This window comes from Triturus cristatus, chromosome 3_1 (assembly GCF_964204655.1).
Source record: "Triturus cristatus chromosome 3_1, aTriCri1.1, whole genome shotgun sequence".
NCBI lineage: Eukaryota > Metazoa > Chordata > Amphibia > Caudata > Salamandridae > Triturus > Triturus cristatus.
In genome coordinates this window covers 307,386,898-307,414,195 of record NC_140583.1, presented here as the reverse complement: position 1 = coordinate 307,414,195, position 27,298 = coordinate 307,386,898, and the positions used below count along the sequence as shown (strand labels likewise).

Sequence of the window (27,298 nt, the reverse complement as noted above, 5' to 3'; positions counted from 1 at the left end):
AAGTAACATAGGAGAGAATAGTCAGAAGACTAGCAGTCTCTCCTGAGTCAAGAGAATAGTCAAGCGACTAGCAGTCTCTGTCTGATCGTCCACGCCCATCCTAAATATTTTGCAGTGGCTACAGAAATCCAGGTCAATGTACTGGTGCATATGATGCACAAAGCTACAGTACTGCTAGTTGTTCCTAGATTTTTGCACATCGGAGACAGCCATGTACGCCTTGGTGCCGCATAGAGTTTGCAAGCAAATAAAAAATGTCCGATAGTTTCTTTGTTAGTACCACAAACAGGACAGCCATCACAGGAACCCACTTCCCACTTGGATGTCAGAAATTTGAGGGGAAGTGCACCTGCTCTCAGTTGAAAAAGGAGTTTCCTGTCTCTGGGCTTTGTTATAATATCCCAATATGGTTCAAGATAGGGATACATCTTGGCCTCTAGGAACTCTCCGGTCATAGTGCCAGCACTGGAGCTGCTCCAATGCCGGCGGGCGACCATCTCCCAGTAGATAATCTTTTAAGTACTTTTAGATGGAAAAGTAGAACTTACCGGATCATCCCCGAGTGAGCTCAAACCGAGCTCAGACAGGGACATCCTAAGCGATTTTAACCATCCAATTTTGTGATGGACATCGGTTCTTATGATGTCTAAAAAACCTCCGGCATAGTGAGAAAGCGCAGGGGTTGACCATAACCTGCGCCAATACAGAATTGGACGAAGTTGTGCCAAATCTAAAATGGCTCTTCTGCCCAAGTCATACTTAAGGGGCAGCAATGGAGTGCTTTTGGGGACGCCTGTTATGGCCCTAAAAAATTTATTCTCTGAGGTTTGAAGAGCAGCCATCTTCTCGAAACCCCACAGCTCGGCGCCATAAAGTACAGATCCCAGAGCTTTTGCTTGGTAAACCTGTAGAACTGGTTTTACAGGTTTAGTCAGGGATTTTCTATGCTCTGTGCTGATGGCACCGGCCAGTTGCCTGTGTTTAATTGTGGCGATTTCAATATGATGCCGCCAGCTCTTCGCACTAGATATGTACATGCCCAAATAAGTAAAGGTGTTCACTACCTCTAGCGGTCGATCATTTAAGATAATTTTTGATTTGAAACTACGATGAGGGTTAAAAATCATAAGCTTAGTTTTGGCGGCGTTTACCTCTAGGCCATACTCGCCACAAAATTGATCAAAGATAGACCGAGCACGCTGCAATCCACTAGGGGTTTTAGATAGGATGAGCGTGTCATCAGCAAACATTAAAATAGGGATTTTAATCCCAGCTAAAGAGGGAGCATCCACTTGTGCAGAAGTCATGCGTGCAACAACATCATTAATATAAAGTGTAAAAGAACTGGAGCCATCGAACAACCCTGCCGGACACCCCTCTCGACAGGGAAGTCCGAGGTTACCGAACCTAATCCCCCCCCCCCACTGGATTCTGGCATAATTAGATTTGTGAAGCCTCATTATCATAGATAGTAAATCACTAGGAAGTCCCTGCTTCTGGAGGACCGTCCATAACTTAGATCGGGGGACAAGATCAAAAGCAGCCCGCAGATCGACAAAGGCCGCATACAAGCTTCCTTTACCGAGCACAACCGTCCTCCATTGTAGCAAGGTAAAACGAAAGACCTGGTCCACCGTACTTGTGGATCGTCGAAAGCCAGCCTGGAATGTTGAAAGGGCATTGGTCTCTTCCGCCCAATCCAGGAGCCTATTGACGATCACACGTCCCACAACCTTTTGAATGGTATCTATGAGGCTTATAGGCCTGTAGTTACCTGGCAGGGATCGATCGCCCTTCTTAAACACAGGGATGATTACTGCACCCTGCCAGGATTTTGGAACTGCTGCACCCAGAGCAATAGCATTAATAAGGTGATTGATATACAAACACCAGCGCTCCTTATCATTTACAAATAGATCGGCTGGCACTCCATCAAGACCGGGGGCACGTCCACAAGCAACCGTGTTAAGGGCCATCATAATTTCACCAAGATCAAAGAGGTTTACTTTTGGAAAATCTACACTAATTACCTCGGGCAGGTTTGCATTATTTGGTGCGGCATACTGATTTTTAAATTTTTTTATCCATTCTGCTTCAGGGACATTGTTATGAGGGGACTCAGGGCCTCCTGATTTTCCCCATCTAACAATGTGCCAGAACAGCCAAGAATCCCTTCTATCACTAGCTGCCTTTAGCTCGGTCCAGTGATGTTCGTCCCAAGCTTTTTTAGCCTTGAGTATACTATTTTTATAGTTCTTCCTGGCAACTTGGATTAAAGTTATTTGCCCCCCCTTAATAGCTTTACCCAGAGCAAATCTTGATTCCCTACATTCTTCATTATACCACTTAGCAAGCTTTGGGGCTCTGTCACCTTTATTTTTCACAGGTTTAAGGAAATATTCCTTGATTGTGCCAAAAAGGAAATTATGTAGTCCTACCTTGTCAGAGCCAGTGCTAAGTGTATTACAGTGCTCTATGGCTAATATAGCTGTATCAACATGGCTATTGATATCAGCAATAGCCTGATGGTTAATTGCTACCTTTTCCCATCTTAATCTCCGCATATCATTAGTGGGAACAGTCCGGGGAGGTACGGACACAGGAGAACCTATGGACGAGTTGGTATGAGACCACCATTTATGAGTTGAGCACAAGGGGTTGTGATCACTCTCGATCCTCCCTACAACCTTCATATCACATATCAATGGCCATAATTTTAAACTACATAACACATAATCAATTCTACTGTTATGTCGGCCATTGTCAAATGTACTTGTCCCATTCCTGTCTCCACTAGTCCTGCCATTTAGGGCTCTTAGTCCCTTTTCATAGCATAGGGCATTTAGGCCGATAACATCAGCAGTCCAGCGCACAATGGGAGGAAGCTCTAGTTTAGGGACACCCCATTGTCGATCCTCCTCGTCGCCAAATAAATCGTCATCGCTTATCAGGGGTTCAAATGTGCTATTAAAATCTCCCGCAATGACAATACTATTATTCAACGATTGTGTGTCAATAAGACTGACCAGGGCTTCTAGTACCTCAGACCTCCCTCCCCTCTTGCTCCGAACGTAAACATTATAGATGTCTAAACTTCCCAATTTATCTGAATCCAATCTAATTAGTTGAATGTCCAGATTCTTAGTGTCAACAACCTTAATGGCCAACTTTAGAGATTGGCGAGCCCAAATTGTTAGGCCCCCCATGGGTCTACCCCTAAGTCCTTTTAACGCAGGGACAAAATAATTCGGATATCCCTGTGCGAAACGGGGTTCACATGACCACGTCTCCTGGAATAAGCATAGGTCAAATTTATTAACAAAACACATCCACTCCACAGATTCCAGTTTGGAGGTCAACCCTGCAATATTCCATGAGAATAGATTCCCCGTTAATTCCTGAATGTTAGCCAGGTCGTTAACTGGTGTTGGAGGATCAGGGTCAATAAGTTGATTGGAGCAATGCTCTACTCCTACTGCCAATGGTACATTCCTTGGCTCGTTGGGAAGAATAGATGGGTCAGTCAATGGCTCATCAGATGGCACTGTCGTGGCCTTGTAGTTATTGAGTCAGTCTACGTCCTCTAGGTTTTCTAAAACCTCATATCGATTTCTCAACTGAATCGAAGGAGTAGGTTGAATATGAGGTGAAACCCCCAAATTGGAGGTAAAGACTGGCCTGGTTCTTGGGAAAAAGTAGGTTAATTCCCACGTGGTGATAAGAGACCTCCTATGATTTGTGTTCCATTTTAAAATATGGCTGACAGCTCTAGAGTCCCTAAAATTAATTAAGATGACATCCCCATTTATGTTTTTTGGTATATTGCCCAACCAAGGTAAACGCCTTACATGTAAAATTTCCCCGTTGATATACGAAGGGAGAGGACGATTTAGACCTAGCCAATGAATGACCTTGTTTTTTAATTGTAGATACCCTTCGGTAGCGTCCGTTTTTAATGTGGGAACCCCCGCGAGCACAACTGCAAGAGGAACAGCTTCTGGTGGTAAATTAATAGAAAAAGGACCACATATCTTAGCCGAGGGATCCAAATTATGACCTATTCTATCAGACGGTAGACCCCCGTGCTTTGGAATATTTTCTACTGTGCTATTCCTGTCCTTAGTTGGATAATTTGATTTAGAATTGATAGTTCTACCTGCGTAACTATTCCTTTCCTCATTTGTACTCATGTCAGGTTGAGAAACTATCTCATATGATGGTAAAGTAGAAGATGGTGTGACAGAAGCTGAAACATTAGGAAGCGCTAATGGGGGATCTGCTGTACTCATAATTAAGTCCCTCTTACTACCCATTAGAGTTTCTACTTTCTCGAACCTTCTTTCGATGGTCTTTAAACTCTCGACAATTGGCAGCATAAGTGATTTTAATAGTTTGTCAATTTTATCCAATAAGTCCACAGCAATTGTATCTTGAGTAGAACGGGATGCAGTGCTACCGCGAAAAGATGCATTGACAATGCAGGGAGTAAGATCTTTTTCAGAAAATGAGATCCTGTGCACACGTATGGGTAATTGGCTGGTCCTGTATGTATTCAGTAAATGCCAGAAAGAGTCGGACAATTTCTTTGTAATGGATAAACACTGGTCGACATCAGGTGTGTTGCGTGCAACAATTCCTTTAATGAAAAGTTTCAGTGCAATATACAAAAGAAAATTGATCAGCCGACACGTGTTTCGTCACAACGTGTAGCTGTTGTGACTCATCAGGGCTGTACGGGAGTAAAAGTGTGTATCAAAAAGGACCTCGATACGAAGTCACTCGAGGAAAAGGACCCGCTGAGGAGACGGCGGGAACTAGGGTCGCACGGATGACGCTAAAATAGCAGGATCGGTTGAAGAGCGAACTCGGGTACGGGAACAGCTCGTGATTCCAGACTCCCTGGAATCACGAGCTGTTCCCGTACCCGAGTTCGCTCTTCAACCGATCCTGCTATTTTAGCGTCATCCGTGCGACCCTAGTTCCCGCCGTCTCCTCAGCGGGTCCTTTTCCTCGAGTGACTTCGTATCGAGGTCCTTTTTGATACACACTTTTACTCCCGTACAGCCCTGATGAGTCACAACAGCTACACGTTATGACGAAACACGTGTCGGCTGATCAATTTTCTTTTGTATATTGCACTGAAACTTTTCATTAAAGGAATTGTTGCACGCAACACACCTGATGTCGACCAGTGTTTATCCATTACAAAGAAATTGTCCGACTCTTTCTGGCATTTACTGAATACATACAGGACCAGCCAATTACCCATACGTGTGCACAGGATCTCATTTTCAGTTTTTGTTGTAGGTCTTGACCTACGCATTGCAGGGGTAATTTCATTGGGTTTGTCACCCCTGACCTAGTGGCACCGTTCATTTTTGTTCACTTGACTAACCACGTACACGCTCGAGCGCCAAGCTTCCTCCAAATTATCAAACCCTCACCACTGTCATCAAGATCTTTTTCAGGAAGAGCTGAAGTAGAGTTACAACTGGATATGTTTTTGTTTTTACGTGACTCAGAATCTATCTTCCTCCTTTTCCTGGGCAATGGACCTGACAATGTAGGTTGCCTAGATGCAATGTCATTGTGAGATAGCGGCTCGATAACTTGTGCTAACAGCCCATTTGATACAGTCGGGACATTAGTTATATCAATAGGAGAAGGAAAAGCAGTTAGGGACAAGTCATTACATGAATCCCTCATGATTGAATTACTGGAAGGAATTGGAGAGTCGTCATTACCCAAGAGTTGAAAAGACTCTAGGGGAGAAGGGGCACTCATGTCTGGGGAGATGGCTTCAGAAGGAGAGGCTATAATCAAGGACATGTTTTTAATGTGCTCAACAGAGCAGCGACGCCTAGCCCTAAGTTCTGCAAGAGTAGCCTCCCGATCTAAACCAGAGTTAACTTTCAGTAAATACCCATCAAGGGTACCTTTTTTAGAGGACTCATTCATGATAGTATAATTAATAAGACGACCACTTAACAACGAAGGTCACAATGATCTCTAGCTTAAAAACAGTAAATCGTTACACTTCTAATGGAAATCACCGCAATTACAAACAACCATGCTCAGTCAGAACGATTACAAGTCAAGGGGGTGAGCCCGGCCCGGCCTCCTTCGGCTCCTGAGGGCTACAGAGGGCCCGCCCTTTGCCCGGGCTTAGCCCGGCGCCCGCCCCGCGACGCGGAGAAAGCAAGTGTCTTATGCGCCTCCGGGCGCGTACGTGTCGTCAAGGGGCGCCGGGGCACTTGGGATATGTAGTTTTCATCGCTCCGGGCCGCGGGGTGAAATGGCGGCGGCGGCGAGCCTGGACCCAGCGAGGGAGCACCAACAAAGCCTGCGGTAAGGGAGGAGGGCAATAACCGCAGCCCCAGCCAAAACGCAGGTCACTCTGGCAGGGTTTCCGAGTTTACACGCTTTATAGTCAAATGAGCAGCTTATGCTGCATTTACCATGATAAATGGGTCTGAATGCCAGGGGTCGGATTTCCAACAGTCGACTGGACTTAAGTGGTCTATGAACATATTAATTGTCCTCCAAAACTGGCCTGGGCACCTTACTCGACTATTATAGTATTGTACTATAGAGATTTGCGCAGAACCTTATTATCAATAGTGTTGCCGCTGCGCAGCGCCTAGAAATAGCGCTCTCATTAACAAGGCTTCCGCTCTCTATGTGCCCCACAGTATTCCACTATATACCAAGATCAGTGTGGCTTTGCACTGCGGGAGAAGATAACTCACCAAGTTCGTAACCACACGGACTGGTGGTTTTAGGACCGGGGGTCTTCAGAGCAACGGCCACTCATCATCACGCCGTGGGCACGCAGGCTCGGTGGACATTCCCTGACAGCAGTTTCAATAGCGCTCAACTTCCCCCACCGACTAAAGCCTGCGTGCGAAACTGCCCTGTGCCCAAAAAACGACTATGTTGTAAATAAGTTTTGTAAAATTGAAATATTCCAGAGGAATGTCGGGGCGACTCATATCTGAGTTACATTTAGTGTGGCACTCCGTCTCCACGCCGAATAAGAGGAACGCACCGAGTTGTCATCCGTGTAAGTAACCGCGCAGAACATTTTCCATCTGCGGAAAACGTCCGCCTCACTCCCTTTCTTTGTCGCACCTGTCATGTTCATGTGCCTGTTGAATCAACTGGCCTTCGACATATGACGTTTGAACGAATTGTTAGTTATACATTACTGAGAAATGCCCAGCTGGCGGACGGTATTAAATAAAAATGTATTTGTTTGGCACAGGGGCCAATTCTTGGCATTCGATGCAGTGAATTATCGGTCGAGGGCTACAAGAACATAAAAGATAAACCGTGAAGCCAGTAACCCCCAAAAACTCAACCGTCAAAGAACACGTCCACTTAATCGTAGCTGAGAGGAAACGGCTGCCTGCGTGCGCGAGCGGTGGCCTCGCCGTTTTCTGCCCATTGTTCTGTATCCTTTGCAAGGGGCGGAGAGAGCCCGGAGGGAAACCTTGGGGTGGGGAGGAAAGGGTCCTGCCTCGAGCAGAAGGAGGGCGGGGCGGCGCAGCGCGCAGGAATCACCGTGGGCTGAGCCCGCGCCGCCGGCATCAATCAGTTCAGTCGGAGGGGGAAGCCCGCGAGGCTATTTATAGCTCGTGCAATACTAGGAAGCTTTGTACTGCTAAAGGTCGCAATAACTACACACAGGGATTGGGCCCACGCGCCTCATACTTTGTCATCAGACTCATGCCGGCAATGCTTTAGGCTGTTTAAAAAGGTGGTCGAGGTCCCTAACAAGAACATGGTCATAGAGGTGTGTACTTTGGGACCCGGCCACAGAGGTGTGGCCTATGAAAAGAAGGGAGCGACCTAAAGCGTCATAGAATCTTGTCCTTGACAACGCGCCAACTAACCAGGCTTTCCGCGAATCTGAATTTTCGGTTATTGCACCCGGATGTATAGCAACAACGCGTATTCGCCTAAAACAAGCCAGACTTAGTAGTATCCGATAAAGGAGTAAAACAATGATTTTTTTCATAATTTGAACCGAAAACATCCCAACCCTGAAAATAAGAGACCGATAATTAAACATTTCCAAGCTCTGTAAAAGGGTTGATCATTGGTCTTCGGAATGTCTGTCACTGCCGCTCTTACCTTCGCATGGCAATCCGGAGTTCCACTCTGCTAGCCACTAATTATCCCCAAATGTTTCTAAACTCCCGGCGGCAGGTTAGCCCAGCACCATGTGACTCTAAGGGTTGTATGACGTAACAACGCATTCCGTGGCAACCTATGCCTTTACAATGCATGCGTTACAACGCGAATGCCATTGCTACGCATAACCTTTACCACGAAAATGTCTTTTACCACGCATACCTTTACATTGTAAAACGATGCGTGGTAATGGCATTTTCTTGGTATAGGTGTTCTGATCCCTACCCTTATTCCTTTCACTGCTCCTCTGTGCCCTCCCCCCTCCTGCTCTCTTTTTAAAAAAAGTATATATATCACCCCTTCCCTGTACCCTTGTGCGACCTTCTGCCCCAACCCACAAACCCTTCTATTAAATATCCCCTGCACTACATCACTCTCTCATTCCTTTATTATTTTTGAATTAAATCCCCCTTACCTCTCCACGTCCTCTTTTCTTCAGGCTCTTCGGTGGTGCGTCGCACGTCGTAAAGAGGAAGTGGAAATGTCTTTCAGTTTCCTCTTAACGACGCCGATTGCCTACAGAAACAGGTGAATTTTTGGGGGGGATACCCCCCAAACCCCCTTTTTTTAACACGCTTTATTTTTTCTTGGGGGGGGGGTGGGAGGGAGACCCCCCCCCAGCCCCCTTTTTTTACGTTTAAGCCTTTATTACACATTCCTTTACTACGTATCTCGTAGTAAAGGAATGCGTGGTAAAGGCTATACGTGGTAACCACGCATGCGTTGTTATGCATGAGTGGTTAAGGTCAAGCGTTGAAACGGCCGCGTTGTAGTGGCCGTTTCCCGACTCTAGGCAATAGCTCGCTTAATCATCCCGACGGCCCCCAGCGCCTAGACACCCTTGGGTAATTGTTCGCGCTTAACAAATACTGGATTTCATTTAATTTAATCTGCATAGCTCACGCCACGTGTCCTCTACTTTCTCTTCATCACTGACTTTTCAAGGGCTTCTTGTCATCTCCTCCACATCACCATCCTCCCTTAAGCACAGCATTTTCTTTTCGTCTGGCACTGTCAATGTTTCAACAGCTGTTTTCCTCATTCAAACACATCTCCACGGGATCAAAATTAGCACATATGTGAACATTACTGTGGGAGCTATACAGAGAGGCCAACCATTGGATGCTGATCTTAAGGACAGCGTCAGTTACTGTAAGGAACTCCCAATACCTTGTGCCTCAGACCCATAAAGGTGCTTCGTCATGAACACTCACAACTAGAACTCACTGAGACACCTCATTACGACCCTGTTCACCGAATGCACCAAACAAGTCACTGCTGCATGAAAAAACCTGATTAGTACATCGTCTGGAAAAAAGCAGACACTCAGAGAAAGTAAGAAAGTAAAACACGTGAAATTTAAACAGTGGCTGCATTGCCAACATGGATCTCCTTATAGGTTTATTAGGTTGAGCCTAGAGGCAGCACGGCTGTGCTGCTCTGCGAGGCATGCTGTATTGGAGAATGCACTTGAAGCCTCGCCCACTCTCCACCTATACCTGTTATTGGCTTGTGTAATTATCCTTCATAAATGCTGGCTTCTGATTCGTAAATTGGCTTGTTAGTTCTTGGTACCGCCTTGTCTACATTTGTTATCTCCCATAACGACTGGATCTTTTTCTTGACTTGTAACACGGTCTGCGTTATAAGTCAGTGAGCACTATTTTATTTGACTAATGGGGACAATGGCGGCAGCTTCTTATATTTGCAGTGGCGGCCACTTTTCGTATGGAGTGCTATGCCGCTCTAACTTTAAAAGTGGCTGTCCCCTGCCTCCACAGCACTCCTGGTCGAATGGAGTAGCTGTTTTAAAAAAACCTTTTAATCACTTTTAAGATGAATGCAGTGTCTGCTTCTGGGACAACGCGCTTTCTTACAATTTTTTTAAACTTGAATGGTGAGGGCGGCACCCGCTTCACGGACACCGCGCTCTGAAATACAATAGGTCTCGCTTTTGCCAAACTTTGACCTATTGGTATTGTAAATGACAATGCCTTTTAATATTATAATATGCATTGCTATTTACAATGCCAAAGTTCAAAATCTAGCTATTTCGAGACCTATTGCATTGTAAATGCTTGTTACAGTAATTGCTAAGAATGTCATCATTTATTTGCCTTAAGTATATGAATAAAGGCCAGTCCAGTTTTAATTACTGCTGGGTCTCAGAACTTGCAAGACCGCCCCCTCACTCTCTTGAAGTTCATACTGGCAGTCATGGACCTAGCCTGTATTTAGCAAAATGACACCGTATCCAACTGCTAGACAGTCCTGGCTTCTCCTGCTCAAACATGTAAACATGCTGAATGGTTACAGATGGAGAAGAGGACAAAACACTGTTTGGGTAAATCACCAGGGATTTTGAGATTTCGTCCATTTCGGGTGACGCACTGTATGATTTGCAGCCCATCAACCAGGCTGAAATTAATAAAGTCAACAACATACACTAGGCAGGAGAATGTACTACACAAGCCTGGTGGTCCTTAAGTACCATCAATATTCATTTACCCGCTGAGAGTCTCGGTGAAGATCAGCTCAGGGTACGCAAGTACATTTAAGAAATGCAAGCATTAAAGTGTATTGCTGCGGGACCCAGTGAATACCATAGTAGTTTCTGTGGTAATGATGCTGCCATCATGTATGTCTCAAATTATGTTATGGAGGTTTTAAGTAGTATAGCGAGTGGTTTGGAAGGCGTTATCCTTACAGGTTTGTCTCGCTAGGAGGAGGCATGCACACAATCCCAAACTTGACATGTGGATGTCAAACAAGTAAGTAGATTGTCTCTGTGGTGTTTCACAGTGGGATTTGGATGAGCCCTCCACCTAACCTGTGTTAGCTATGGCACTGTTGTGGACAGACAGGTAAAATAAGCAGACCTGGTGTGAATACTAAGAATGGATTATAGAGTGCATGCGTCAAGAGTCATCATGAGGGTGATAGATCCGGTAGACTGTTGGCATGGCTGATCAGGCAATATATTAATCGGAAGTCACTATGTGCTATACAATCAGAGTCAAGGAAAACCAAGTTCATAATCAGAAACAAATCAACTCTGCTTATTGCCCTAAGGGCTCCATTCCTTGCCATCCCCAGTGGATTTAACAAAAGCGGGCAAGCACCTGGAACTGATTTCCTTGCTGAAACTATCATACGAGCAGGCGGTGGAGCTTAGAAAGTCGCTTTCTACGAAGGAGTTTGAGAAAGCTATACGCCATTTGGCTTTTGGGTAAAACACTTGGATTAGATGAACGATTATTCAAATTCTTTGCTAAATACAAAGCAAAACTGCCAAGGAAGTCTTTGGTAAAGGCTTGTTGGTGCTGTCCACAAGGGACTCCTTGCTGTGTCGTTATTGAAGGATCTACTGGATATGAAATCATATAGACCAGTGGTTCTTGACCTGTGTTCCGCAACACCTACTCAGAGTTCCCGCAACGGTTTAGAAAGTTACCTAATGTTAGCAGATTAGCAAAGTACATATTAATATTAAGCGAACGTTGAGGGTTAAAAGTTTTAAAATGTGAAGAAGAAATTGGAAAATGGAAGCTAAAATAACTTCATATTCTTACCTGGATTCTCATAGGAGCAGTGCAAAGACAGCAGGCAGAATCTAGTATAGTTAATTAATGGGCTCAACTGAAGCAACACTGGTATGCGGTGAAAAAGAGCATACACCCTTAGCAAAAAAGACTTGCGTATCACTTTGCCTTTCAGAAATAAAACTACATTTTGAAAAGCTCCAACCTTCAAATAAAAATGTAGCATTAAGAGCCATTAGTATAGTCCAATCTCGTTGCTTATTGTAGAAAATAAGATACTTGGGATAGTATTGGCAAATAGATCGGTGCGTTTGATTGGGCAGCGGTGCACTTTGATCAGAACAGGTTTATTCCTGGGTTAAATACCCAATTAAATCTTTGCCGCCTCCATCATGCGATCGACTTGGTACTAAATGGTGAAAAGGCATTTAATACTGTCCTGTGGCCCTCTCAACTCAAGGTTTGGGTTAAAGTGAAGGAACTTTGAATTAGATCAGTCTCTTGTACACGTTGCCACTATTGCAGGGTCCTACTTGCTGGATAGTATCTGAACGGTGCCTAGTCTACAGAAGCAAAAGGCAGGGGTGGGTTTATATCTGGTGTTATTTTCAATGGCAATGGAGCCTTTAACCATTAGGCTGCACACTAAAGCTCAAGACACCTCAATGAGAGGCATATTTTATCTCCCTCTATGCAGACAATGCATTGTTGTTCATAGGCATCCCTACCCTATATGCATGCCAGAAATTATGTGGGTGCTGACAGATTTTGCGCAAGTCTCTGGCTTGAAAAAGGAATTGGGGAAGTGAAAACCTTTTTCCCTTATGGCGCGAACCTCCTTTGGATGGACAGACTAAGCTGGGTTGTGAACTTCAGTGATAGCCTGATTTGTTTAAGCTCTTGGAAGTCTGTATATATTGTGATAACTAGCAATGATTCACGAGGTAAGCTGGGAAGTGCCTTATCGGCGGTAAGGCAATTGATGCCATGACCAACAGGACTAGAGCTTTCACTGATGGGCTAATTCGAGATAGCGAAAATGTTGGTACCGCCTCGGATGTTTTACTATTTTGCAGTAACCCCACCACTCCCGCCCAGATTCTGGTTGAGTTTTATAGAAAACTGCACTCACTATTCGGTACACAGATATGGGGCTGTGATAGGCATGGGTTGGCTCTGACAAAGGTTATTCGCCCACTGGCTGCAGGTTACATGGGCACACCCAATTATGAAGCTTACCTCTCGGAGTAGCCGCTATGGCCCATGTGTCGGATAGATGAGGCTGTGTGTACAGAGTCTTTCAAAATGTGCTATTGCTTCCAGGGGCAGTCCACTGTGGAACTGTTGATGGGTTAGCTGAAGATGATCTCAAAGTATCCTCGTGCCCTGCATGTGGCCAGATGGTGCTGGAAAAAATACTTGCACCGCATGGGCTCGCAGATAACATACTCCCCGGGCAGAGACGTTTTAAGGCATGGGCAAAGTGGGCAATTGCCCAGGGCCCATACCTTCCCTGGGGCCCCCTGATTATGTGATCTTTCTATCACGCAATCTCACTTTGGCATTCATCATACACTGCTTCCTTCATGCAGACTTGAATTGGCAGAAAATAGGCAATACAATTCAAGGTTGTTCTGAATGGGGGCCCCAAAGTATGTTTGGCCCAGGGCCTCAAAGATTCTGAAGACAATACTATTCCCTGTTACCCTTATAGATTCTCCTGAGGCTGAGGGATGGAGTCTTTCACTACAGTGAGAGTGAGGCTAGAGGCTTAGATGAAAAGACTGTCCGAGAGCTGTATACGGATGGGTCGCTTTGTTCCTTCAAAGAGCTGCCAGAGGGATTTGGTTGACTGGGAATTTTACATTTGAAGTTCCACTAAAGCGATCTGGGGGCTGCTGAGTGTCCATAAAATGATGTATTTATGTAACTTCTGAATCATAGGAGTAAAGGAGAGCCCCGTCTATGCTTAACCCCATGCTACTACCGGCCTTTAATTTAATTATTACAAAGTTTAAGCAGCAAAGGCAAACTAATCTCCACAAAGGAATATCGCATGCAGACTAAGCATGTATGTTAGAATACATAAAGATATTTAATAGCAACTCAAATACACGCAAGATATTTGCATCCAACCAATTCTGCTCCAGCCAGAATTGCCAGGATATACCATGGTGCTGCTGCGGTTTGTTTGCGCTGGGGGCCTCTCAAGCTAATTTTTATCGAATGGTCTGGAACTGTGGGATAATACTGCATTTTTGTACACAGGTCTTCTTGTTAATATTTACCTTATAGGTGTGGGTCTACCAGTGACTCCCAAGCTCTGTTCTCTGTGTAAATTGCATAGAGCTGGTAAGAATAAACAGACTTAAATTCCTTGATTTTGCATCGAGTTTAGCCAAATGCAAGATTGCCATGGGATGGAATGCAGGTGTTGCCCAAGTAGAGAGAGACATGCATGTGGGATGTGAGAACTTGGGACTACAGCACAGATCATTTTGATATGGGAACAGTTCATCACTCAGAGTACCGAAGCAATCAAACTCCATCCACTCCAGAGCACCCACAGGCCCCTGCCCCCAACAAGACTTCAACCTCGGGAGCAAGGAAATCAGCTGCAAACTCACCTCCATTCTCAACTTATCCATCACCATGGCAGTCTTCCCAGAAGGATAGAAACATGCATAGGGCAGACTCCCCTCTTCAGGAAACCATCCGCCTACCATTAGAAACTCAAGAACTACCGCCCCATCTCTCTACTCCCCTTCCCCGCAAAAGTCATTGAGAAAGCTATCAACTCGCCGAACATTTGGACAGAAACAGCCTGCTGGACATCTCCCAATAGATTATGCGCCCACCACAGCACAGAGACTGCCAAAATTGCTGCCACAGATGACATCAGAATCATCCTTGACTAGGGAGAAAGAGCAGCCCTTAACCTCTCAGCAGCATTCCACACCTAATCCCACCACACTCCTCAATACACTCCGCCACATCGGGATTCATGGAGAGACCCACAAATGGATCGCATCCTTCCTCACAGGACGAACCCAGAGAATCCACCTAACTCCCTTCACCTCGAAACCCATGAGCATCATCTGCGGCGTTCCTCATGGATCCTCCCTAAGCCCCACACGGTACAACACATACACGACGCCCCTGGCCAACATTGTCAGAACCCACTGGATCAACATCATATCCTAAACAGATGACACCTAACTCATGCTCCTGCTCTCAGAAGACCCCTCCACCACACGGACTAACTTCCACAACTGCATGACGACAGTCAGAGTGGATGAATACAAACTGACTGGAGCTCAACACAGACAAGACGGAAGTATTGATCTTCAGGAACAACACCTGGCAGCCTTCCGAACTTGGACCCTCACCGACAGACCACGCCAACAACTGTGGCATCATCATGGACAGCAAAGTCACCAGCAATAGCCAAATCAATGCAGTTTCCTCCAACTGCTTCCACACTTCGCATGCTCCGAAAGATCTTAAAATGGCTCACTGCCGACACCAGAAAAACTATCACTCAAGCCCTAATCACCAGCCGGCAGGAAACTGTAGTGCACTTTATACAAGAATCCCCACTCCTGAAGAGACTCTAGATGATACAGAGCTCAGCTGCCCGACTCCTCCTCAACCTCCCCAGAGAACCTACAGCACCCCCACTTCAGGAACCTTCACTGTCTCCCCATCCAGAAAAGATGCGAATTCAAAATGCTGACACATTCCTACAAAGCCCTCCATGACCAAAGACCTGCATACATCAACCAACGCATGAACCTTCGCAAACCCTCCAAACACCTATGCTCCGCCTCCCTCACCCACACCTCCTGCATCTGCCGAAGCCACAGTGGAGGAAGATCCTTCTACGACCCCACCAAGTCCGGAAATGATCTCCTCCACCTCCAAACAGCTCACTCGCTCACGGAATTCAGAAAGGGACTCAAGAAATGGCTCTTCGACTGACCCCAGCAAGAACCTAGCATCTGGATACCCTCACAGCTGATTAGAAGTGCTCTACATATCCCAATTGAATAAGCTTTGATGACACACGCATGAGGGAGAGTTGTTATTGTAAGATATTTAGGCGCTTATGTATCCTTTACAAAACTGTCTAATATATAATGCATTATTGTGCAGAGTAGGGGTTTAAACTACTCCAATTGACCTGAACTGGCTCACGCAGACGCACTTAAATTTCCAGTATCACACACATACTAATGATGTCAGCAGATTAACTATACAACATGGCACAGACAGATACTCTCTCAAACGCTTCTCTATTTTCTTTTAAGTTGTGTTAATTTAACAGTTTTTTCTTTGAAAAAGGATTTTGAATTCTTTGACCATATTGTTATTGTCTGACAAATGTTAAGAACTTATGTGGATGATTGAACATGTATTTTGTCAGCTTGACTATTCATATACTTGATATCTCTTTTCTAAGAACCTGCCAAAGTCAAAAGCAATCCTGTATAACTGTATGATGGTTTGTTGAAAATCAAAGAAAAAAAATAATGTATAGATGGGGGATTTTGTAGCCTTCCAAACAAGGTAGGTTGGCGCTAGCCAGAGTCTGTGTAGTGCAGTGTTTCGGGGAACTAGTGTTTCTAATTTCTAGCCTTTAATAGAAGCATGCCATCACTGATTCAATTTTTTTGTTTCCTAGTATTGTGCACTTTTTTCTTTTCCTGGAGTCAAAGTCTGTGTGATGTTGCGTCTGAAGTTTCATGTCCCCTGTCAGAAAGCCCCCCTGTTCCTTTGTCTACCTGTGCCTTTGCAAGTCCCATCAGAGATGCTGGAGATAACCTGGCATGAGGCTCGAGTGTGCAGAGATGGTTGATGAGCCTCATACTTCGGGACACACCCCTTGTTACTAGGGCAACATGTTGTAGTGGAGCCATGCTGAAAGGCGCAGCAGCCACTATGAGAGTGACAGCAATTCAATCGGCAAGAGTTCAGCTGCTGGCTGGCAAAACTGATCGATGAGTCCTCGTAGTCAGTAGATGCAGGTCAGAGAAGAACTCTCAACCACTGTAGAGACACTATCTGGCGGGGGGCGTGGCTAAGATGGCCACCGAGACGGACGCGTCTTGCTGAGGCTCCGGGATCGGGCTTTCACCTCGCCTGTTCCCGTGGAGCCTGGGGGCGACCCATGTGTTCCTATAGTTGCCCGGCGGCGTGGAGAGTTCGGCGCTGAGGTTCCGGTAGCGGATCGGCTCCCGGGGGCCGGCGATCGCAGCGGGAGCTGCCCGAGCGTGGAGGAGCCGACCGCAAAATGGCGCCCAACCGGCTCCGCCGCGGCTACTGACGGCCAGCGATCCCAGAACGGGGACACCAGCTGGCTACCTCAGGCGAGGTTCGCCCGGAGTGACGGAGCTGGGCACGGTGTGGAGGAGCAGTTTGGCGGGGGAGCGGCACGGCCGCTGACACCGGCTGGAGAGGAGCGCCGCCATTACGGTCCACCGCGGGTGTGGGCGGCCCCCGCGGACCAGGCCCCAAGACGAAGGTGCCGGCGGTGTGCGGAGCTGGAGGCGGCGACCCCCCAGGGGGGACGACTTCTGCGGGAAAGGAGCCTCGGATATCACCAACGAGAGCGTCTGCCTGACTTCAAGATGGCGGTGAGTGGCGGCCCGGCGGAGTGAGTGGAGCGGCGAAGCAGAGCGACTGTGGGGTGCGCGTCGGCCCCTGGGACCCGGAGGTGCTGCCCGGACTTCGATCCACCGGCGACGCTCCCCTGGGATCGACCTGAGGTGCGGGGCAACAGGCGTGGGACTTGTGAGGCACCGACGGTGGCCTGGTCACCTGGACGGCGCACTACTGGTCTGGAGGAGGCCCCGGGCCTGGTCTGAAGGACGCGCAGTGGAAGGCGCAGGCCGCGGGGGCAGGACGACGGGAGTCTGCGCCAGGGGTGACACCTGCTCCGCCAGCGAAGAGGCCCGGCGGGGGGGTGACGACGGAGCACCGGGACTGGCCCCGGTCTCAACTAGCCTGGATTTCGCGCCTGATCCGCGCCTACGATAGCCTCGCCAGTCGCCATCATGGGCAAGTCCAGGGCGGTGGTGCCAGCATCCGGAGCGGCGTCGGGGGGCCCGTCCGGTACTCGGGGAGGGGCCCCGGCGGCCGCAGGGTTGGTCGCGGACCCGTCCTTGTCGATCAAGTTGGATCAGGTCCTGGCGGCGATCGAACAGTCGCGACTCTCGCTGGAGCAGCAGCTGGGCACCCTCACTACGGACGTCAATCTTCTCCGCGACGATCACCGTAAGCTGGCGGATAAAGTCACGGACAACGCCAAAGCGGTCGCCGACCTCCAGCCTATGGTGGACACCCACCAGGACTCGATGCGTACCTTGTTGAGTCGCATGTCCGCCATGGAGGAGCGTGTTGACGACCTGGAGGGGCGGTCTCGACGCTGCAACATCCGCGTCATTGGGCTGCCGGAGGGAATTGAACGGGCAGATGCGGTGGAGTACGTGGAAGCTTGGACTAAGTCGTTCACCTCGGGCGAGGACCGAACGGCCTACTTCTCTGTCGAGCGGGCGCACCGCGTGCCAGCTCGCAGGCCGCAGCCGGGAGCCCCACCTCGCCCGCTGCTGGCCAAATTCCTCCACTTCAGGGACCGGGATGCCGTACTGCCAGCAGCCCGACAGGCGGGCCCCTTACGCATTGAAAACAACACGGTTATGATCTTCCCCGACTACTCACGGGCAGTCCAGCGCCAGCGGGCGTCCTTCCTGGAGGTGAAACGGCGCCTTAGAGCAGAAAACATACAGTACTCTCTCCTATTCCCAGCCCGGCTGAAGATCATCCATGGCGGGGTCACTCACTTTTTATAACGCCGGAGGAGGCACACGACTGGGCGGACCAGAACTGTACGGGGGCCCGGAGGAACGGGCGCCCTAATGAACAGCGAGCGCCTGCGGGGGGCCGGAGGAGGCAGCGCTCGCGTAGACGGGGCCGCCAGGGTACCCCCGGGGGGCCGTCGCGCACCTTGGGGTCACCGGACTTGGAGCAGATCGTCCTGGAAAGGCGACAGGCCATCAAAGCGGTGGAGGGCCTACGTCCGGCCTCCCCGGCGACGGACCTGGAGCGGGCCCCCCATGTCTTCACATCAGAGGAGGAAGAGGACAGTGAGGCGACACAGTCCGGGATTGACTCCGGGGCCCTGCCTTCAGTCACCCCGCAAACGGCCGACGATCTGATATGAGTGACTATGGACAAGGGGACACACATTCGCAACCTGGGCCACCGTTTCCCCCGCTTCCTGTTACTATTGGCCCGGCGCTAGTAGCGCTCTCCCCGCCGCCCTGGGAACTATCCCTCCTCAGCAGCGCCCATATTCCCCAAGTGGCTCATCCTAGATATCGTACACAGCCCACCCGTAGAGCCCGCTGCAGGCGCCGCCGAACTCCCCCCTTCCTACTAGGTTCATGCTCCCATACAACCCGGGAGTCAGTTTGGACGTACCGCGCTTGGCGATAGGTCCTCCAAGTTGGGGCAAGTTCCGTTCGCCTCACCATAGTTTACCTCTCCCTCCTCACGTACACCTTTTGCACTATGTCCATTCCCATGCACTGCTGCGCTCCCACGATGCAGGGCGGGACCCACGGGGGGGGGCGCGGGGATGGGCGCCGGGGGGCCTCTGGGGGTCCCAACTGACCGGCCCTGCGAAGCGCGTTAGCCACATGCACTGATGGCACAAGCCGGTAAAATCACACTCCTCACACTGAACGTGCGAGGCATGCACACGGCGCGCAAGCGATACTCTGCATACGCATACATCAAGCGGCACCAGGCACACATTGCGCTCCTGCAGGAGACCCACCTTGCGGCGGGGGAGGTGGCGAAACTGCGCAGGCGTTGGCGTGGGACTTTGTATGCTACGACTTACTCTGCATTCGCCCGCGGTGCCCTCATATGGGTGCGACCGGGGGTTCCTTTTCAGGAGATATCGCACGTAATAGATCCGGAGGGTCGTTATGTCCTCTTACTTGGTCGATTAGACGGCCAGACGCTCTTACTGGGAAGCATTTATGGGCCGAACGTGGACCAGTCCAAATTTTGGGACGCGCTATCCACCCCCTTAAGCGCATACGCGCAGGTGCCGTGGATCCTGGGGGGCGATTATAATTGCGTGCAAGACACCACCTTGGATCGCTCCCATCCGCCCCCCCCCGCTTCCCCCATCGTCACACAAGCCAAACGGTTCACGGCCTGGCTGCACCATTGGTCCTTGGCGGATGCTTGGCGGGCTCGGAACCCCACCACTAAGCTATACTCCTTTTACTCCCGTCCGCACAACCTCAGAGTGCGCTTGGACTGTTTCCTCTGTTCCCCCGCCGTCCTTTCCACCGTTCTGGACGCTGACTACCTGGGTAGAACTATATCGGACCATGACGCCCACACAATCACGCTGCAGTGGCGCCCGCCACATCCCCCTGTCCCCACGTGGCGCTTACCTCGGGACAGCCTTGAAGACCCGGTCTTCCGCCAGACCTTGGCGGACCACATCGGTCATTATTTCCGGGAGAACGCCGGCACAGCTAGTACCCGAGCGTCGGAGTGGGATGCCTTTAAGGTTGTGATGCGTGGCAATTGCATCCGACATATTACGGGGGTCCGGCGGGTCCTCGAGGGCGACATTCTGCGGACAGAGGAGGCACTGGCCGCACTCACTAAAGAGACGGATCCGGCCAGGTTCACGCCGGCCGCGCAGGCTAGCGCCGAGACTGCATACGCCGAGGCGTTGGCAAGCATGCGCCGGTTTAATTTCGCGGCCTACGCTGCTAGGGCCCACACAGAGGGCGACAGGGCGGGTGCCCTGCTGGCGTGGCTCATAAGACAGGACGCGCGCCTCCCGACCATCACGGCCATCCATGACGTCCGGAGCACCCTGGTGCATTCGCAGGGGCAGATACTTCAGGCCTTCCAAGAGCACTACATGCGCTTATACACAAGCCCCTGTCTCGTGGCGTCGGCTGCGACCCCGGCGGCCTTCCTGGACCGTATTCGGCTCCCCCGCATTGATCGCGATACGCGCCAGGACCTCGATCGCCCTATCAGGGCGGCCGAACTTCGCCACGCCATGAAGGCATTAGCCACCCATAAGGCCCCCGGCCTCGATGGCTTCCCCCTAGACTTTTACCAGACGTTCGCGACACAGTTGGTCCCGCAACTTGAGTTGCAGCTCCGAGCGGCTGTAGACGCGGGAGTCCTGCCTCGTTCCATGCGCGAGTCCGTCATAGTGTCCCTCCTTAAGCCAGATAGGGACCCGCACCAGCTAGGCTCCTACCGACCTATCACTCTGTTGTCGGCGGATTACAAAATCTTTGGGAAGGCCCTGGCTGACAGGTACGCCACGGTCCTCCCACGGCTGGTTCACCCGGATCAGTGTGGATTCGTGCCCGGCAGACACACCTCTTCTAACATACGGCGGTTGTTCCATGTGCAGGACCAGGTGCGGGAGCGGTTCCCCCGGGCGGCGTGTCTGGTGCTTGACCTTGAAAAAGCGTTTGACACGCTTTCCTGGGCCTACCTGTTTCAGGTCCTCCTGCGCATGGGCGTTGGACCCAAACTGTTAGCTTACACCCGGCTCAGTTACTCCTTGCCCAGCTCCAGAGCGCGCATAGGCCCTCTCATTTCGGCCTCCTTCCCGATCCAGCGCGGGACCAGACAGGGGTGTCCCCTCTCTCCCCTCCTCTTCGCCTTGGCGATGGAGCCGCTGGCGATCATGCTGCGCGAGGAGAGCGGGGAATGGGGCATCCCGATCGGCAATTCTACCCATGCAGTATCGATGTACGCCGATGACGTACTCATATACGTCCGGGACATCACGATTGATTTGACCCCGATATCGCGTATCCTGCATGACTTTGCAGAGGTGACGGGCCTCAGGGTGAACTGGGCCAAGTCCACTGTCTACCCCTTGACACAGGCTGTGCCCCAGGGACCGATACGAATGGGAGACGTTGAAGTCTCGTGGAGTCCCCAGGCGGTCCGCTACCTCGGAGTTAAGCTGTACCACACACCGCAGGATATATATGAGGGGAATTACCGTGCGCTGATGGGCACCATCCGCTCCCAGGTCCATTTCTGGAAGGGTCTCCACCTGGCAGTGCCGGGAAGGATAGCCGTGGCTAAAATGATCCTGGTCCCGCGCCTGCTGTACCTCTTCTCCAATCTTCCGGTGGTTCCTCCGCGATCCCTGTTCCGGGAGCTGGATACTCTGCTCGGGACCCTTATTTGGGGCAGCGGTCGCCGGCGGATAGCCCTGGCGAAACTGCAACTGCCCCTGGATCAGGGCGGGTTAGCGGCTCCCTCGTTCGAGGCGTATTTCCTTGCCGCCCAATTGCAGTGGGTGTCGCGTTGGACGGCGGGCCGAGCTCAGGAGGAGTTGATCACGGAAGCGGGGCGGATCCCGACCCCGGCCGTCCACCGCATGCTGCTGCCGGGTGCAGCACCGCCAGTATCCCGGCCCCTTCAGGTCATGACGGCGCGCGCCTGCTTGGCGCGAGTTCATCGCCTTCACCGGGACACCCCCCTGTACTCCCCGCTGCTGCCGTTGGTGGGGCTCCCTAGGGGCCGGGCATACTACACGGAACAAATGTTGCGGGCGTGGACGGCACATGGGATAACGGAGGTGGGAATGCTGTTCTCCGGTGACAGTTTGCAATCCTTCGAGGCGCTGGCGGGAGACTTCGAGCTGCCCAGGGGACAGTTCCTCCGGCACCGGCAGCTTCTCACGGACTGCCACAGGCAGTGGGGAAGGATGGAGGCGGAGCCCCCCACACACCCGGTCATTCACGCGATACTGCAGATGGGTCCCGGCCGCCATCTCGTCACGTGGATATACAAAGCGGTGAGAGCCCTGCGGAGTCCTACGTTAGCGACCCTCCGGGACCACTGGGAGGATGATTTCCAGCGGCCCCTACACGACAGGGAGTGGGCTAGGGCCCTCGAATACACCAAAAAAGTGTCCCGCAATTACCGTTTTAAAAATATACAGCTGCATGTTCTGCACCGGGCGTACCTAACACCTGAAAAGCTGCAGAAATATTACCCTGACGGGGCGTTCTGCTGCCCTAGATGTCTGGAGCCCGCGGCCTCGTTCAAGCACATGTTCTGGGACTGTCCGACACTACACAGTTACTGGCACACAATTCACACTGCCCAACAAGTGGTCACGGGGTTCCGAGACCTTGACACATGGGAGGCGTGTGCGCTGGGGATTCATGACCGTCACAAGTCGCAGAAAGTGGAACGGAGGTTCGCTTTCTTAATGTTGCTCCTTGCTAAGCGATGCATCGGTATGCACTGGAAGTCGCCGGGGGGGCCCCCGGCGGCGGCATGGGTGGGGGCGGTCAAGAAATGGGGCAAGGCGGAGGAAACCGCACTTAGAACGGAGGAGGCCCGAGGGATGCGCAAACACCCGATCTCCATGCCCTGGGCCATGTTATTGCACTCCTTCACGCAGGAAACAGCGGCTGCAGCGAGTACTCAACCGATAGATCCCCTGGGGGCGCCAGCGACCGCAGAGCCCTCCCGGGGAGCGGCGCGGGCAGTCCAAACGCCCGGGGCCTCGCAGTGGCAGGTGCCGCATGCTCTGCCACCGGACCCCTCATAGGCTGCGGCTGGTGCCCCGGCCCCCCCGGCGCGCTCCCCCCTCCCGGCGTCCGCCCCCCCCTGGCTCCCCCCCCCCCTTTTCTGTCCTTGCTCTCTCACGCTGGTCCAGCTCTCGAGCGCATAGCTACAAGCATTCCTGATAGCCGACATAGTGCACCCTTCCCAACCCCCTGGTTCCTTGCCCCCAGTTCGTTCATAGTTATCCACTGGCTGCATTTCTCTCGCCTTCGCGACACTACGCACAAGGGTCCAAACACACTGCGCGGCGCCCCTGCGGCGCAGAGATCAGGCCGCGCTCCGGTAGGACACGCACAATGGCTGCTCCCGGGAACACACACCGGTGGCCCTACTCAGGATAGGGCTGGGTGGCCTGGGTGCCCACAAGACTGTGAGGTCCAGAAGGCTACGACTGAGCGCGCTTGCTATGTAAATCTCTGTGCTGATGGCGTTACCACCTGTGCCTGTGTATGTCTTTCCGTATAAATGCCAATAAAAACGTTTTTCAAAAAAAAAAAAAAAAGAGACACTATCTGGCGGTCAGGTGAATTTTATGGCTGAGACTTCGTAAACAGGAGGCAAGCCAACAAGCACTTGGAGGACCCAAGTAGTTAACACAGCAAAGAGGTAGCAGGCAGCAGGCCAGTACACAAGGCAGGTCACAGAGAGGCAGCCCCTCCTGGAGCACAGCACGCAGCAAGCTAACAAAGCAAAGCGGTTAGCAAACTGGCAGTCCCTCCTGGCAGCACAGCAGTCCTTCTGGTAATGTGCACATGTAGAGGCAGCAGTGTGTTTACAAGTCCCATGCGGTGTCTCATTTTAGGGGCGTCAGAGCTCCAGTACTTATACCGAAAAGTGTTTATGATGTAGGGGGTGACTTCAAAGGAGCCCTTTGAAGTGCACAAGGATCCCTTTTGACCCAGTCCTGACTACCACGCTATTTGTGGGGGGTTAGAAGTACTGTGTGTAGGCAGGGCAGTCAATACCTATTCAAGTGGAGTGTCTACCCATCCCTCCCAGCCCTGCAACACCCATCAGAATGCAGATGAATGCTGATGCAGTTGTGTGTCCTGTGTTGTGGCTGTCCAGAGGGAATGCACAAATGTAGCTGTCACCCAGACGTGTATTTGACAGGTTGCCAGGCACATAGAGCAGTAAGTGCAGAGAAATGTCTCCTTTCTAAAAATGGCAGTTCTAAAATAGTGAGGTTAAATCCAACTGCACCAGCAGGGAGGCATTGTCATTATCAATCCAAAGGGCTAACTTCAGAGCACAAAATTGTGAGCTTGCATGAGTCGTGGTGAACAAGTGCTATTTCCTTTGTTGATTAAAAAAATAATGATCACAGTGTTTGTAATCAGTGTAGATCCAAACACTTCTACTTGTAAAACAATTATTCAAATGACAAAATCATCCTTAGTTTTAAAAAGTTGATGTGATTGGCTTTGTCCACAGCAAGCCAGCATTTTCTTTTTAAATATCCATAAGCAATTAAGTAGTACTGGTTCATCCTAACTATCTCGGAGACCAGGGCTCTAATGTCAGCTTTAGCACTTAACAAAAACGATGTGACACTGGACAAGTCACTTTGTCTCACCATGAATTAAATTGCACAAGCAAAATTAAAATAAGTTTAATGTATAAAACTGCCGAACAGTAACAAATACATATCTCATCTCCACATCCCATCAGTATTTCAGAAATCTACTTTAAACTGTACACAGGGATGTGCAGACAAAATGTTAGCCTATACGCAGCACCTCATGGGCAAGCTGCAACAGCTACAATAATTGTTCCTCTGTAAAGCGCTCCATTCCTCCTAGATTTGCTCTAGAGAGCAAACTTAATATGTGAAGGGTGCCAACTATGCTCCGAGGGAGTCCACCACATGGGCCACTTCACATGCAGTAAAATAAAGTTGACAAAGACTTTAAAAAAGAGGTAATTGTAGATCATTCCTTTTCCTCAGAGAGTAAGTGATGAGCAACAGCAAGGACTAGTTGTTGCTTTACTAGTTCCAGCACTGACAGAACTGTCTGTGCAATCACATTCCGAGCAAATGTACCATCTGCACACAGGACACTATCAACGCAGAGGTTCTCTGAAGTTACCTCTGAAACTTCACGCTGAGGTGAAACTTTGGTAAAGACAGTGATGGGAAGCATCTGCATGTCTGATACTGGCAGGCAATGGGTGACGACCAGTGACGGCTCAGCTTTATTCAGAAATACAAGGTAGAAACAAAAGGACTTTACCAGCTGGAAGTCATCTTTGGCATCCTTTGGATATGAGGCTCTGACCAGTCAGATGTCCATGGAGGAGTAGATGTACACCACCTGCAACATAAACATGCTGCAATTAATGCAATGCATTAATGTCATGACTTCGGGTAAAAACTAGTGGGAAGTGAACTCGTGTGAGAAGTGAACAATTTGAGGGAGACCAGAAAAAAATGACAGTATTGTCACCAAATGTAATTTTTTTCTTGTGCGGGTACTACTTGGGGCAGTCAAGTACATAAAGCTGAGAATTATGGCCGCGAGGTACTCCAAGTTGAACTCAAACAAATTCTTCAGAACAGGTTTGCTTTACTGATTTCATTAGGTACTGATTGTTTAAGCAACAGCAATTTCACATGCGTAACTCACTACTTTTCATCAAATGCTAAAAAAAAAAAAGCACACAAGTATCCCCTTGCAATCCTTGGTTTCTGGCTAAGCAATTACATTATAAGGGCCCTACAGCCCGGCAGGTGCTTTCTCCACTACAAAACGCAGTATGAAATCTCGGACATAACCAGTGGAAGTGAACCTTAATCGCCATGACCATCTGGTCAAAATATAGGTCATTAAAGAATTCACTTGTTCTTGCAGTGTTACAGTATTATGCTGGGACATTCAAGGCTGAGATGTAATTTTTAAGTGGGAGGGGGATAAACGGGGTACCTCCTTTTCACGACGATATAAACACATGATCAAGGACAACCACGAAATTCATAGCATGAATAAGAGGTGAACATGTACGATCTTACTAAAGGTGAAACCAAATGCATACCTTGAAATGTCACTTTACTAGGTGCTCAACTTAAAACGCAACATTAATATCATAAAATAGGAAGCTTCTCTGCTGGAAGAGTTGGCCTTTTGCGACTAAAAAAGAACCACCCTGGAAATCCTGCCAAGTATTCAAGCTCTATGTAGAAGATAGAGTAACAAGCGGAGCTAGTGCCCAACCTGGATGCCTGCAAGTGTGGGGTGTCCGACCACCATACAGTCATAAACAGAGGCTACACGCGGCTGTCATGTTCAACTCCCTACCGAAACTCGCCATTTGTGTTAACATATGAAGATTCATTAAGACCTTGGGCACAATTTAAACTTGCTAACAAAACCTAGCCATGCAATGTAAAAAAATAAAAACACAAAGTACTGCACTCATGGAATTATACTGCATGTGCTTAATGTAGTCATTTAACAAAATGCTTTCATACATTTGGACAAATCACATTTTCATGCAAATGTTAATTAAACAGAGAACATTTACAAAATAAAAGTCAAAAAGGCCCAAAACAATACATTATGCATACAAGTTGGAAGGAGGGGACAATACAGAAGAGGTATTATTTTACTGAGATCCTAACATATCAAGCCTATCAAGTCGGTTTATTTCTCAGGACAGATACTGCACTGCAGCCCATACTTTCCTGCTCAGTTTTTGCCCTCACTACACGAGCGTCTTCCCGAACTCCAACCTTTCCTCCCCTAGCTCCCATGGGCAGTTTTCAAGAACAGATTAGAAATAACTGAAGCGTCCTAAATGTGGGGTGATAGGCAATAGTGAACAGGTAGAGACTTTGAGGTGGAGGCAGAATGACTGGAAGAAGCGTAATCGTAGTAAGGAGAACCACCTTAGTGGAAGGTCGAGAT

The 27,298-nt window shown here is 49.6% G+C and overlaps 1 protein-coding gene across 5 annotated transcripts in view; it reads right to left on the bottom strand.

The window, feature by feature from the left end:
* The window catches only part of CSNK1G1 (casein kinase 1 gamma 1), a 584,461-nt gene that overhangs the window by 343,388 nt on the left and 213,775 nt on the right, over nucleotides 1–27,298 (bottom strand). For 4 of the 5 annotated variants that reach the window (XM_085643991.1, XM_085643993.1, XM_085643989.1 and 1 more), the window contains exon 2: nucleotides 25,628–25,708. The exons of the other annotated variant lie outside the window; for it this stretch is intronic. The gene's annotated coding sequence lies outside the window, so the exon portion shown is untranslated. The remainder of the gene's footprint in view (nucleotides 1–25,627; nucleotides 25,709–27,298) is intronic. 5 annotated transcript variants of the gene reach the window in all.